A 15482-nucleotide genomic window follows, 5' to 3' on the forward strand; every position below is an offset into this window, starting at 1 on the left:
GCGGGGTTTTCCGAACTCTAGCGCAAAGCCAGGAAAGACTGTCCTGAAGAGACAGGGCTCAGAGAAAAGATGATGAATCCGAGGGACTCTGGGTGAGTCTCAGCGAGTTTCCAAACTGCGCTGACGGGTTACCTGGGTAACCGGGCGACTGGGCGCTCATGAGTGAACTAAGCCACTGACTGAGATACTGAGCGAATCGTTCGAATTGAGCTATTGAGCGATGATCAATGAGCAAATGAGCTATGATGGCTTGGGCGATAGGCCGTTTTGACCTTTCATAGCCCAGCCCATTTTGGGTGTACGACCAATGTGTGAAGTGTTCGGTCGCGCGGGGAAACAAGCCTTTGTTCTTTCAGACATCACATTTGCGTAATTGCATAATGGTAAAACTTTGTTTCCATAACTCTTCAAATCGATACTAAATGACATTGATGCGGCTTATGGTAATATGATACATAGAAATGATTGGGAAATAAAGAGTAGATTAATTTGATACTAGACAAGACATGGGTTTAAGATCATGTTGAATAATAATTTCATACCTAAGATATGAACCATGCTACAGTGAACAAAATCTAACTAAAGTGTTAACACACAGTTACATCACACATACATGATCATGCAGTAAAGGGATATAACATATATATACATTTAAACAGCTCATTGTGATCTTTAAATGTGGTTTCATCCCAGACATATCGTCTGTGCCCCCTGCTGTGTCTCTAGCGATCGTCGAACGAACGGCTCTCAGGTTTCTCTGGTGGGATTCCTTTGAAGACTGCATTTGTTTTAATTGTCGCCCACTTTACAGCCTTGATAGGTGGTAGATATCTGGGTGATTGTGTTATCAGGACACAGGGTTATCTAAAGTCACAATTTTAGGGCTGTTTACGATCCAGACGCCAAATGGCCTCAATCTGACTCCGAGCCATTTGCTACAAATGTCAAGAGAGAGCTGAGAAGGAAGATCAGAGAAGGAAAAGCATGCTACAGGAGGAAGATGGAGGATCAGTTGCAGCAGAACAACGTCAGTGGTGTGTGGAAGGGGCTAAAAACCATCACTGGTCATAAGGAATCCAACTCTCAGGTTGAGGGTGACCTGAAGTGGGTGAATGATCTAAATCTATTTTTTAATAGATTTGACCAGCCACTCTCACCTACCTCCATCCAGTTCCCTCTGCTGAAACCTCCCCTCTCTGCTTCCATAGCAGATTGCTCCAGCCCCATCATTCTCTGCACTGCTATTAACTCACAGCCTACACATAACACACCTAAGAGGCTGTTTACACTTGGCATTAACATGTCTTTTCGTCGATCGGATCACAAGTGGACGACGTTAATGCCAGGTGTAAATGGTGTTGCGGAACGCACATGTGGTTGAATGCGTTCGAACAGCCACACGCGACCGCCTTCTCTCCGCCCATTTATCTAATCTGAGGTATTAAACACAAGTTTGATGTCTTTTTTGACTTCTGGCGTGAACGTTTGGTGAACAGCGCTATTTTTAGCCTTTCATTGATAAAACTAAGCTGCTGATCTCCGTAGTTTCGTTTTGAAAGCGTGTGAAAGTTGCGCGATCCTATTTCATCAATTGCACTGAAAATTCAAAGAAAGCTCTTACATACTCATGTACAAAACACTGTGCAGAATGTTTACTTGCTAAACAAGCAGTGGACACTGACATTATATTAGATCGCGTCCATATAAACTCATAATTACTCCCGCTCGGGTTTGAATGACAGCAGAGAGACTCGCCCACCGTCTCACAGACCACCCCCTCATAGTATGCAGCACAGAAGCGGTCGAAAGTGGAGAAAAGAGACAGATTTAAATACCAGGTGTAAACGTAATGTGTCTCTCTCGTCCACTTGTGATCCGATCGATGAAAACACATCTTAATACCAAGTGTAAAAAGCCCCTAACTCTCCCCCCTGCTAATTCCCCCCAGCCCCCACTCCAACCAATATACAATGTAGTCAGCTCCAGACTACTTAATGCCTGTGCAGACCAGCTGTGCGGCATATTGCTGTAAATTTTTTAACTGAGCCTCAAGCTGGGGAAGGTGCCACAGATATGGAAAACATCCTGTGTAGTGCCTGTACCAAAGACGTCGTGCCCAAAAGACCTGGGGGATTATCGACCAGTAGCACTGACCTCGCATCTGATGAAGATATTAGAGAGGCTGGTACTAACTCATATGCGACCTCTAGTGAGCCCATTAATGGATCCACTTCAGTTTGCTTACCAACCTGGCACTGGAGTGGAAGACGCTGTCATCTTCCACCTGAATCGTGCTATTTCACACTTAGAAAAGGCTGGGAGCCCTGTGAGAGTCATGTTTTTGACTTCTCCAGTGCTTTTAACACTATCCAACCTATGCTTCTGAGGGATAAGATGATGTACATGGGAGTGGACCATCATCTGTGTTCCTGGATATTGGACTATCTTACGGACCGATTACAGTATGTGAGGATCCGTGATTGTGAGTCTGACATGGTTGTTTGCAACACTGGAGTCCCGCAGGGAACGGTTCTGGCTCCGTTTCTTTTTACCATCTATACTGCAGACTTCAAGTTTAATTTATCAACCTGTCACCTACAGAAATTCTCTGACGACTCTGCCATCGTCGGTTTGATTTCAGATGATGATGATAGGGAGTACAAAGGACTGATCCAGGACTTTGTGGACTGGTGCCAACGGAGCTGCCTCCAGTTAAATGCGGGGAAGACTTCCTTACCATCAGTGAATATTCAGGGAAAGGACATCATGAGAGTGGACTCTTATAAATATCTGGGTGTGTATTTAAACAATAAACTGGACTGGACAGATAATACTAAGGCAATCTACAAGAAAGGGCAGAGCAGACTCTTTCTGCTGAGAAGACTAAGGTCTTTTGGGGTGCAAAGAGAGCTACTGAAGACCTTTTATGGCTCTGTGGTGGCCTCAGCCTTATTTTATGGTGTAGGATGCTGGTGTAGTAGCATTTCTTTTGCAGAAATGAAGAGATTGGACAAGCTGATCAGAAAGGCCAGCTCAGTCCTTGGGATTCCTCTGGACACTGTACAGGAGGTGGGAGAAAGGAGGATGGTAGCAAAGCTATCATCATTGTTGGAGAACGACACTAACACACTGTATGAAACGGTTTCAGCTCTGAGGAGCTCCTTCAGTGACAGACTGTTACATCCTAAGTGTCTGAAAGAGCGATACAGACTTTCTTTTCTCCCTGCTGCTTTACAATCGGAGCTGCTCCCAGTGAACCAGTCACCATTATAATACATCTTGTTGATACAGTAATTTTTTAACATGGGCAATAATAGAGATTTTAAAAAATGTGCAATATCTTTTAGGTGCAATATGTCTGTAAACACTAGGGATGTGCCCGAAGCCGAATACGTTATTCGGAAGGGCACGGATAATGGCTTTAAAATGAATAACAAATTCATCCGAATAACAGAGAAAATATTCGGCCGGGCATAATCACGTGTTTACTGGAACAGCTGTAAGTTATAAACCCCTTAAAGCACGAATAATGTGAATGTGAAGTGAATGAGTGCAATCTATAAAATTACATGAATTACATTTTCGGCCCAACCCTTATTTAGAAACGCGAGTTGTTTTGGAATTAGTTTAAAATCTTAAAAACGCTGTTAATATCAAACTTCTTTAAACCCAGCTGTACAAAATTACCCTTTTAGTTTTTTTTCAATTTTATCTAATTACACAAGACCAAAAAAACTTGGTCAAATGCTGCACTCTAATAATAAAATATTCATTATAACTCTGTGTCTCTGTTTGACTCCGGTAGATGATCTTTTAATTACTTCAAGTCCAAGCAAGCTTTATTGTCCATCTTGGTGAATATAAAATAAATAAGTAAATAGCTAAAAATATGAAAATAACATTTTAAAAGCAAAATTTAAACTGAAGATTACTATGACTTGAATTGCAATTAACATAAAAATAAAGTGAAACATTTGAATTAAATCTTTCTAATTACCTTATTGTTTAAAATCATGTTGCTTGTTTTGAACTAAGTCAAAACTGCATACTGTTATTTGAAAAACTGTTATTTGAAATTTTAAACGAATATCTGATTATTTATTTATTTAGATGAAAATTAATGAGAAAGGTTTTTTTAAACAATTCGTTATGTTCGCGCAAATGCTATATGGACATAGATAATAATGAGCTCAGCAAGTTTGTTGTACTTGTAATGCTTATTATGCTTTCATAAATTCTTGTCAAAACAGATGTTTTTCAACTATTCTGTGTATATAGTGCGGCGCACTTGCGTGTCTCTGCGTTGCATTTCGGATTCTGTCAGTCAGCGCGAGTTTGTCGATCTTAATAACTTTTCAGTCCCTCCAGAAAAACGCGATTGTGCGATCACGCGATATATTGCATAATCAGCCAAAGTCCGCATATTTATGCGGGGCTGCATTTTTTCCAAATACGACGCACTTTCGCCGCATTAATTACATATTTCCGCGCACAAAATATGTGGGGCTTGCATGATTTCATAATCTCCGCATTTTCGTAGCAAAAAGTCACATATATATTAGCAGAAAGTTGAAAAATGTTGCATTTACTTCCCAAAAGCGCAGCCGTGTCCTCTATTGCCATGGGAACGTTATGAAGTGACGTGATTATGTGACGTGAACATCATTGCAGCTTTTGCAAGTTTCCGCAGTTTTTGCAAGTTCCGCAATTTTTGCAAATTCCCGCAATTCTGTCGCATAAATTGCATAAATATCCCGCATATTCCATCGCATTTTTTAAGAAAACGTGCCGCAAAATCGAGGATTTTTGCCCGCAACAATCACAAAAAAACTCAGCGTTTTTCTGGAAGGACTGACTTTTTAACATAAATCAGTTCCCGAACTTTATCTCCCTTAATAACTCTTAAACATCAAGCAAGTCCTGTATTTTATTTTCAAATTCCTGCATGTTTTTAAACCGAAACCAAGATGTCAGACATGTGGATATATGAGTAATATTAGGTTATATTTCACTCAGAAAACTTACAAATAATGATCATTTTAGATGTTTAATTATTTGAATCGCTAGACAAGGGATTAATGTAGGCTACTTTTTTTTCTGAAAAAATCCCACTCATTTAGACAGAATGGGTCTCATGGAACTGTGCTGACAGGCACAAAAACGTTTAAAGGTGATGTAGCCTACAGTTTTGTCAGTGTGCTCTCAAGTTTGTTATTTTAATGCTACAATACAATGATGCATAGCACATAGGCACAAGCTGGATAAGGCTTTGAAAATGAGATATTTGCTTCCATGCGTATTAGTAACAAGAATCAAGTTATTTGTCTTTTTGATTAAAATTTTGTATTATTATTATAATTAATAATAAATATTTACAGTTATTTAAGTTATAATTATAATAAAAAGCAAAAAGGCATATAAAATGCCATTTTCGTGAAATATGACAAACTTCCGGTTAAGACCCGCCCACTTCCGGTTCCATCCGAATACAAATACAGATACAAATACTGACTCCGCTGCACACCCCTAGTAAACACTACCCAGGTCAAAAAGACGTAGTATTTAATGTATTAAAAATATACTTAAAATACAAATAGTATGTTTATAATACCTTTGTATTTCCAACATACTTATTTGAAGTGTAATAAAAATACATTAAATTGCATTTAAACGTACTTTTTAAAAGTATACTAGAAGTACACTGGTAATAAATATATACTTAATTACATTTTTAAGAAATATGCTAAACTTAAGAATATTTTTAATGTATTTATATTAAGTGTACTAGAAGTACATTAGTAACTAGATAGAAAAGTTTGTTGACAAACTTTATGTTGGCTTGACAAAGCCTGGCCTGAACGTTTAAAACGGTTTGACAGAAGTTTAGTTTAGTAGACCATCTGGCTGTTAGTATGTTTAAGTATGAAGCTAGTCTGATTTAACATGAAGCTAGCATGATTAGCCTGAAGCTAGCATGAAGCTAACATGAAATAGCATAAAGCTAGCATGATGCTAACATAAATTAGCATGAGGCTAGCATAAAGCTAACACGATTAGCATGAAGCTAACATCAAGTAAGCATGATTAGCATGAAGCTAGCATGATGCTAACATGAATTAGCATGAAGCTAGCATGATGCTAACATGAATTAGCATGAAGCTAGCATGATGCTAACATGAATTAGCATGAAGCTAGCATAATGCTAACATGAATTAGCATGGAGCTAGCATGATGCTAACATGAATTAGCATGATGCTAACATGAATTAGCATGAAGGTAGGATGATGCTAACATGAATTAACATGAAGCTAGCATGATGCTAACATGAATTAGCATGAAGCTAGCATGATGCTAACATGAATTAGCATGGAGCTAGCATGATGCTAACATGAATTAGCATGGAGCTAGCATGATGCTAACATGAATTAGCATGAAGCTAGCATGATGTTAACATGAATTAGCATGAAGCTAGCATGATGCTAACATGAATTTGCATGAAGTTAGCATGATGCTAACATGAATTACCATGAAGCTAGCATGATGCTAACATGAATTACCTTGAAGCTAGCATGATGCTAACATGAATTAGCATGAAGCTAGCATGATGCTAACATGAATTAGCATGAAGCTAGCATGATGCTAACATGAATTAGCATGAAGCTAGCATGATGCTAACATGAATTAGCATGAAGCTAGCATGATGCTAACATGAATTAGCATGAAGCTAGCATGATGCTAACATGAATTAGCATGAAGCTAGCATGATGCTAGCATGATGCTAACATGAATTAGCATGAAGCTAGCATGATGCTAACATGAATTAGCATGAAACTAGCATGATGCTAACATGAATAAGCGTGAAGTTAGCAAGATTTATTATGAAATTAGCATAAAGCTAGCATGAAACTAGCATGAAGCTAGTATGACTTAGCATGAAGCTAGCATGAAGCTAACATGACCAAAAGACCCAACCCCCATGTCTCTATGATGTTCGGATCCAGAGATATAAGGCTTTGTTTACTATGTTGCTAGGGTGCTCATATTTGGTTGCTAGGGGCGTGGCTTAATACCTCAATAAGAATCCTTAGAGACTGATTGGATGCCTGAGTAAAATGAGCCCACCCCCATGTCTCTGTGACACTGTGCTGCAAAGATATCCATCTGGGCATTTTATAATGGCAGTCTATGGGAGATGTTGCTAGGGTGCCCAAAAATGGTTGCTAGGGGCGTGGCTTAATAGCTATGGGACCATCCAGAGAGACTGATTGGATGCCTGAGTAAAATGAGCCCACCCCCATGTCTCTATGACACTGTAAAGCGAAGATATTCCATCTGGAATGTTTTATTCCCTTATATGGGCGTGTTTCCTGCCCCGTTATAAGTCAATGGGGAATTTTGGGGGCCTCTTACACCCCAGGGGTGAAACGTACACCCCAATGTGAGGTATGTTCTCACAGTGCCTGCCAGCCTCTTCAAATGTGGTAACCCACAAGTTTCTACAAAATTCTCGCTCGCAGCTAGAACCCGTCAAAGTTTGTCCAATGTTAAGTCAATGGGACTTTCGGAATTTTTATTTCCCGTTTTAGGAATTCTGTAAGTCGGATCCCTTCAAAAAGTCATAGCACACTTCTTCAGACCAGTTAGAATGTCCGTGGAAAATTTGGTGGATGTAGCTTGAAAGCTGTCGGACGAGTTAGCTGCAGAAATTTAGTCTCAGAAGAAAAATAATAATAATAATAATAATAAGTTTAACTACAATAACAGTATGTTGGCTTTGTCAAGCCAACATAATAAATATATGCTTTATTACATTTTTAAGAAATATGCTAAACTTAAGAATACTTTTAATGTATTTATATTAAGTGTACTAGAAGTATGCTGGTAATAAATATATGCTTCATTACATTTTTAAGAAATATGCTAAACTTAAAGGTATAGCGGAAGATTTTCGTTTTCCGGGTGGATCACCTCTGTTATTGGTCATCCCAGATGTCAATCATTCTGATTATATGTTGACGTATAACCGTCGTACGTGCTCGCCTCTCGGTTCACTTTCTGCACATGCGCACTTTCACGTGTATGTGTGTTGTGCTACGGTTTCAACCATTCATTGAAGCTCGCGTTCTCGCTGTGTTTTTTTTTTCAAAATGTCTGAGGGTCGCAAGAGAAAAAGTGTCTACGAATTGTATGACAAGAAGAGAAAGGACTATAAAAAAAGAAACAAGACCAGACTGTTTATGGGAGACTATTTTTTACACGCTGGCTGCTGGTGTGAGCTAAAAGGACAGGTTGGGCTTCCCACGCGAAGTTTCTACAGGAAAGGTACATTTTGTCATGCTATTTGGAGAAATCCATTTAAAATCACTGCTAGTAAAGTTGATGTAAGTTATGATTAGCAATGCTAGCCCTGGCACGAGTCACGAACCGCACAGACACGGTAAACATGCCGACAGCAACTTGTAAACAGAGCGGATAGAAGAACTAGGCTCCTGCATGCTCTCTCTCTCTCTCTCTCTCTCTCTCTCTCTCTGTCTCGTGCACGCGTTTAACAGGTGTTCCCTCTCGGGAGGAGGTAGAGAGTTTCGTGTGCATTTTTTTAAAAATACGGAGGGGCGGTTCTTTTAAATAATTCGGGAAAATCTTCCGCTATACCTTTAAGAATATTTTTAATATATTTATATTAAGTGTACTAGAAGTACATTGGTAATAAATATATGCTTTATTACATTTTAAAGAAATATGCTAAACTTAAGAATACTTTTAATGTATTTATATTAAGTGTACTAGAAGTATGCTGGTAATAAATATATGCATAATTACACTTTTAAGAAATATGCTAAACACAAATGTACTTCTAGTGAAGTTTTAGTATATTTGGATAAAACATACTTTTTTCAAAACATGATTCATTAATTGTAATAAGCTAACATTGAAATTTCATCAAGCATTTAAACATCATATCATTTCGATTGCATAATAAACAATTTTTTCAAAGATTTGCTTAAAATCTTACGTTTGCTAGTAGGCTTGTTCGACTTCATGCGGCGCCGTAAGAACCTTCAGCCGGATGACATCAAAGTACCGCGAGAGCGATTTGCGAACTCATACGGAGGAATCTCCTTTAAATCGCTCTCACGGTACTTTGACGTCATCCGGCTGAAGGTTCTTACGGCGCAGCATGAAGTCGAACAAGCTAAATGTTTATTTTCAAACAACACACGTGACTAAACCTGATTGGTTGTTGTCATAGTAACACGTCACGGTGCTATTTGAAAGCGGTTGTTGTTCAGTTCAGTTCACGAGGTGCATGCGGTTGCTTGCATTAAACGTATAAACTGTTAAATTAGATGGCGACTCTGCATTAAACGTATTTATTTAATTAATCGGCGATCATGTTTCACCAGAGGACTTAGATAAAACAACTCGATTTAAAATGTGAGCAGTTTTAGTGCATCTGACGTCGCTTTTTGTTTGGAGATGAACGAGACAACACGAGGGTAAGTGATGACAGATTTTCGCATTTCTTTATTTAGTTAACTATTAAATAAGTAAAAGATTACAGTTGTCCTTATTTTAACACAGCTTCTTTATGTAACGTTATGTCGGTGTCACGTGTGGTAATTGGAACATCGTTATTGTGTGACTAAGCATTTCAGAAATCATTAAAACCTTTCTTTTTTTAGCACAGCGACATAAATATGCCCAACCAGAGCCAAGTACACAGGAACAAATGAAGATACAGCGGATAGAAATACTTATTATTGGTGGTAAGTTTGTTGTTGCTATTTGAATAAGATTAAGTTCACGTTTAAGTTTTTCTAATGTTTCTCTTGCAATGCTAACGTTAGTTTAAAATGAATGTTTGAGCTGTCTTACCTGAAAATACCATGATATGACCATATGGTTATTATAACTCTAGTAATGTTCAATGGCTAATGTATAGCAGTTCAATCTTGACAACCTTATTGTCTTTTTGTTTATTTTTAAATGTATTTCTAATTTAATATGGACACAAAAATGACATTGTAAGAAGGGATACTTTTATGCGAGATTGTAAAACTGTCGAGGCTGGGTTTGATTATATTATATTGTCTTAAATATATTGTACTCAGGGTAAGTAATTCTTAAAAAGAAAACAAATTATTAATCATCATACCTGCCTGTTGTTTTTCAGATCAACTGCTATTGACTTTTTTGAATCGGGACAAATGTGGAGTGATTCAGAAGAAAAACGTTTGCAACACATCCATTCCAGGTGGCTAATTTCTGTCCTTTTGAGTTATTCATGTAAAAAAAATGTTTTATTATTGTAAAGCTGTAAGGGACTTGGCCTAGCCATCCTTGCATATACCATTTGGCAGGGCTCCAGACTAACTTTTTTTTACTAGAGGCACACATGGTAAATCAACATGCTAACCAAATATTCACATGTCTACTAATTTCCACTGTATCACTAATAAATACTTTAATTATAGATTCAGAAAGTACAATGTGCTGTTTCAAATTCAGTGTCATATCACAAAAAAAAGGTCAAATTTGCTGGTTGCACATGTGCGACTGGATGTAAAATTCAGTGGCACACTCTCAAATTTAGGTGGCAAAATGCCACCATTTGATGGCAGTCTGAAGCCCTGTTTGGCATCATTTCTGATTTCCTTAAAGGAATTGTCTACTCATTTTCAATATTAAACTATGTCATTACCTTAACTAAGAAGAGTTGATACGTCCCTCTATCATCTTAGTGCGTGCACGTAAGCGCTGGAGCGCGCTGCGACACTTCGATAGCATTAAGCTTAGCCCCATTCATTCAATGGTACCAATCAGAGATAAAGTAAGAAGTGACCAAACACATCAACGTTTTTCCTATTTAAGACGAGTAGTTATACGAGCAAGTTTGATGGTACAAAATAAAAAGTAGCGCTTTTCTAAGCGGATTTAAAAGAGGAACTATATTTTATGGCGTAATAGCACTTTTGGGAGTACTTCGATTTGGCGCAGTAACACCCTCCCTCTCCCATTATGAGAGGGAAAGAAGGGGAGCGGACTTTTCAGGCGAGTCGAAGTACTCCCAAAAGTGCTATTACGCCATACAATATAGTTCCTCTTTTAAATCCGCTTAGAAAAGCGCTACGTTTTATTTTGTACCACCAAACTTGCTCGTATAACTACTCGTCTTAAATAGGAAAAACGTTGATGTGTTTGGTCACTTCTAACTTTATCTCTGATTGGTACCATTGAATGAATGGGGCTAAGCTAAACGCTATCAAAGTGTCGCAGCGCGCTCCAGCGCTTGCGTGCGCGCGCTGAGATGGTGGAGGGATGTATCAACTCTTCTTAGTTGAGGTGATAACATAGTTTAGTGTTGAAAATGAGTAGACTATTCCTTTAAATCTCCTTAAACAGATGTGAACCTTAAGTTTGCAAGACCACAATAGACAAACAATGGAAAATGATCCAGGTTCAAATAAAACACAATTATCAATGTAAAACATATCTTGTAATACACACAGGTTGCTTTATATCATGAGCCTGTTCTAATCCTATCTTCATTCCCACTTGTAGAGTGCTGTGACAGATAAAACTGACACAGTTGATGAGGACACAGTCAAAGCTTTAAAAGGTAAACTGAGAAGTTAACAACTCTTCCATACATGCATATCTATGCCAATTTATTTTAAACATGGATTGCCAAATGTTCATTCATTATTGGTTAATTGGTATATTCTGTTTCCTTTTCACAGACCGTGCGATAAAGCAGTCTTCAATTACTAAGGTGTCTGAATTGCAAGAAGAAGTGACCCTCCACTTAAACATGTGACATCTAAACTGTTTTGTGTTTTGGTTCAGCTTTTTATAGGTTTATCTTAAGTTGGTTAAAGGCGGAGTGCACAATTTTTGAAAGCCAATGTTAACATTTGAAATTACCTAAACAAATATGCCTCTACCCCAATAGAATCTGGACCTTCTTTTGATAGACCCACCACACACATACGCAACCCGGGCAAGGATGTCGGTTAGTAGACACGCCCCTTACTGCTAGTTGGCTACAAGTGTGTTTTGGTTGTCGCCCCAATTTTCTTTTCCAAAATGTTTTTCAAACATTGTGCACTCTGCCTTTAAATTGCACTTAAACATTTTTTTTCAGTAACTTTTTAAGCAGAGAATTACATTATAATTATTATATAATCATTGCTTATGCCTATTTAGTGATTGCATATTCATAGTGTACTTTTCATTAATACATTTAATGTTAATGTTGTACAATTTGATAGAAGAAGCTCTGTAATTGCATTTCTCTGATATTTGTTTTATATTGTTTCTGTTTGGTTAATAGATTATGTATGTATGTCTCTGTGCTTGTTTAATTTACTTTAGATATTTTTGTAATGTACACAACACAATATGAAGTATATTAAATTGTTCTGTATTCAAAATCTTTGTATGTGTCTTAATATTTAATGATTTTAATATAACATTTTAAATATTAAAAACAGCTTTATAATAAAATAGTAGTGTAGTGCTAATACATTTCTATTAATGTAATGCTAGTATATTTCTAATATGCTGAAGTACTATTAAAGTGTTCTTAAAGCACATTTAAATTAAGCTTTAAATGTATTCTAACTGTATTTTTAAGTGTATGGGAAGTGCATTTCAAATGAATTTTAAAGAAGTACACTGAAATTGCCCTAAATATATTTGAAGTTGTTCCAATTTAACACAATTTCAATATATTAAATATAATGCAAATAGATTAAAATTGACTTTAAATATATATCGAAATGCATTTAATATATTTGAAGTGGGTTCAATATAATACATTTAATATGCATTTAGTATAGTAGCATTTAAATATATTAAGCATGTCCCAAAAAATACTATTTAAATATATTTCTTTTTCACATGGGTATATATGAAGAGTTTGGTTCCAAAACGCGATAAACGGCATTTTTGAAAAAAATGAGTTACTGCCAAAATCAGCATTATATCAGGTCAGTAGTTAAAAGTAAATTCTTAATTTTACGCAAAATCCAATATCCGCCGTGTTATTCTGTCATCTTTTCTCCCTTTTTTCCCAAAATGCGATTAACGCCACTCCCCCTTTTTTACAGAACGCAATAAATCCCACAGCGCACCATTCACGCAATGTAAACAAACATGGCGGCGTGCTGAGTACATGGAGTCTTAGTTTTTCTCATCTACTTTGTACTTTGTGATCAACAAAGAAAACAAAATAATACTTTAATTGCATTGATAAACCTGTGATGATTTTCTGTGATGGGAAAGAAACGTAAGCCATCAACATCTAATAATTTCCACGAGAGGCACTCGGGAGACGGGTGCTTGTTCTCCCGACAGCATCAAGCTTCTCATGCTAACACATTGACCCCAGAGGATCTTATGAAAAACTTTCCATAATTTTACTCAAAGTCAACGAAAATCGAGCAGGACCAAAAACATTTTACAGCTGATCGCTGTGAAAGACGTTAAGCGAAGACGTCAAGTAACCGCAATGACAGGGTTCTTAATATGACAAAGTAAGTGTTTTGATTAATAACATTAATGTTTATATTTTTAATTAGTGTGTACAACTAGTCAACTAAATGAATATAACATGGCAAAGATGAATGCACATTTATATAGGCTATTGATTCAATAGATTTATAGCATTTTGAATAAAAACTTGTCATGGATTTATTGCATTTTGTGGAAAAAATAATCCGTTTTTATAATAAATCTTTGAAAATCAACTTATGGATTTGAATTTTTTATGTTTTTATAACCTAAAGATGCTGTGTGAAAGTTTGTAACAGAAAATAGTTGTTTTCATCTTGTCACTTTCTTGGTATAGAAAACACGTTTTGACCAAAATTTGTCAAAATGGATTTATTGCGTTTTGGAACCAACCTCTTGATATACTTCTTTTGCTTATAATCTTTATTATATTATAATGTCTTCTTTTGTTTTTGCTGTTGTAACACTGAAATTTCCCCATTGTGGGACGAATAAAGTAATATCTAATCTAATCTAATACACAGTTATATCATGTTGAGTGTTGGACCTTTATTAATTGTTCAATGTTAATTTTAGTAAATTAAAACGATCTCTAACAAAGCAATAGTGACACATAGTACTAAAATGTTTTACTTACATACACTCTAAAAAAAAATCTGTAAAAAAACGGACAAAGTACTGTGTAAATATGAAGAAATTTTCCGTATTTATGTTTTACAGGCATTTTTCCGTTTTTTTAAATAACATGTTGCATTATGGGTACAATAACCCCTGCTACAATCTTTCACTTTTGCCTCTCTATCACCATCTCTGTTTGAAACCTAAAATTACAACTTGCTTGCAGAGTTATTTTCTAACATGGATGATGTTTAACTTCTAAACAAATGCTGTCAGAACAAGATACAAGTGTTAAACTATTCCAACATCGACACATGTGATTTAGTAGACAAATCTTCTTTCTGATGTGACGTGTAAGTCAAATGGATATTTACCACAACATTTATCACATTAAATCTACAGTTTGTGTTTCTTTTAGATTGATTCATTTGAAGTCACCACTATGGTGATTAGTGTTCCCTTTAGTTAGGCTTTTGTCCCTTGACCTTCACAGAACTGTCTCTGCTCTTTTGGCATTGCAACAGTGTTTTTGCTTGTAGCAATTGCAACTTGTTTGTTGCTTGAGGAAGGAGAATTGTCTATGATGTCATATAAGCTTGGTTGTTTTTATGTTTTGCTGCCTAACATTTCAATATGAAATGATAAAATAAGAATAAAGAACTGAAATGTATAAGAGTGACACTCTATGCTGATCTAAAACACACTATATTTAATAAGATGGCTGAAAATATGTCAGCTGTGGTTGTTGCTTCAGAGATATCAATACTTTGGATACAAATCTCAACAATGGTGAGAGTAAATGTTAAGAAAGAGTTTTCTGCAATCCTGGTACCCAGCATAGCATGCATTGCGGCATGAAGCTTTGTTGTTGGTTGTCACCATTGTTGCGTTTCATAGGCAGATTGAAGTGTCCCTAAAGGCTATGGACAATGTTCTAAAAATCTACAGAATGTTCAGTTTTTGAATAAACGGAAATGTCTGTAAACATAACGGAAAAGATGCCAGTAATTTTCTGCCAGGACATTATCCGTTTTTTTACGGATTATTTTTTTAGAGTGTAAAACTGCTGTGTCATTCCTGTCAGATCCAATATTGATGGTAAAACATAGTTTCTTTACAAATGAATTTGCGACACAATTAAGTAAACAAACACTCTTGTTTTCCCAACACAAACTGGAATGTCTTTTAATTCATTCCCCACCAGTGTATTTTTTTTAAAGTGGCCCGCTAGCATTTTTTGTGATTTTCACAAAAGTTTCACAAAAAAATCCAGAAAAATAAATTACACTAAAACTCATCAGGAACACATTTTTTCATGCAAATGTTTTCTTTTTAATTGGCGAGGTAAC

The 15482-nt window shown here is 36.6% G+C and overlaps 1 long non-coding RNA gene across 1 annotated transcript; it reads left to right on the plus strand.

The window, feature by feature from the left end:
• The first annotated feature begins 9225 nt into the window (after nucleotides 1–9225).
• Nucleotides 9226–12328, plus strand: LOC129422416 (uncharacterized). Its single transcript, XR_012358935.1, has 5 exons — nucleotides 9226–9497; nucleotides 9684–9767; nucleotides 10175–10255; nucleotides 11563–11620; nucleotides 11742–12328. It is a non-coding gene; the product is annotated as an uncharacterized lncRNA (long non-coding RNA).
• The last annotated feature ends 3154 nt before the right edge of the window (nucleotides 12329–15482 follow it).

The sequence above is a fragment of the Misgurnus anguillicaudatus genome, chromosome 19 (assembly GCF_027580225.2).
Source record: "Misgurnus anguillicaudatus chromosome 19, ASM2758022v2, whole genome shotgun sequence".
Lineage (NCBI taxonomy): Eukaryota > Metazoa > Chordata > Actinopteri > Cypriniformes > Cobitidae > Misgurnus > Misgurnus anguillicaudatus.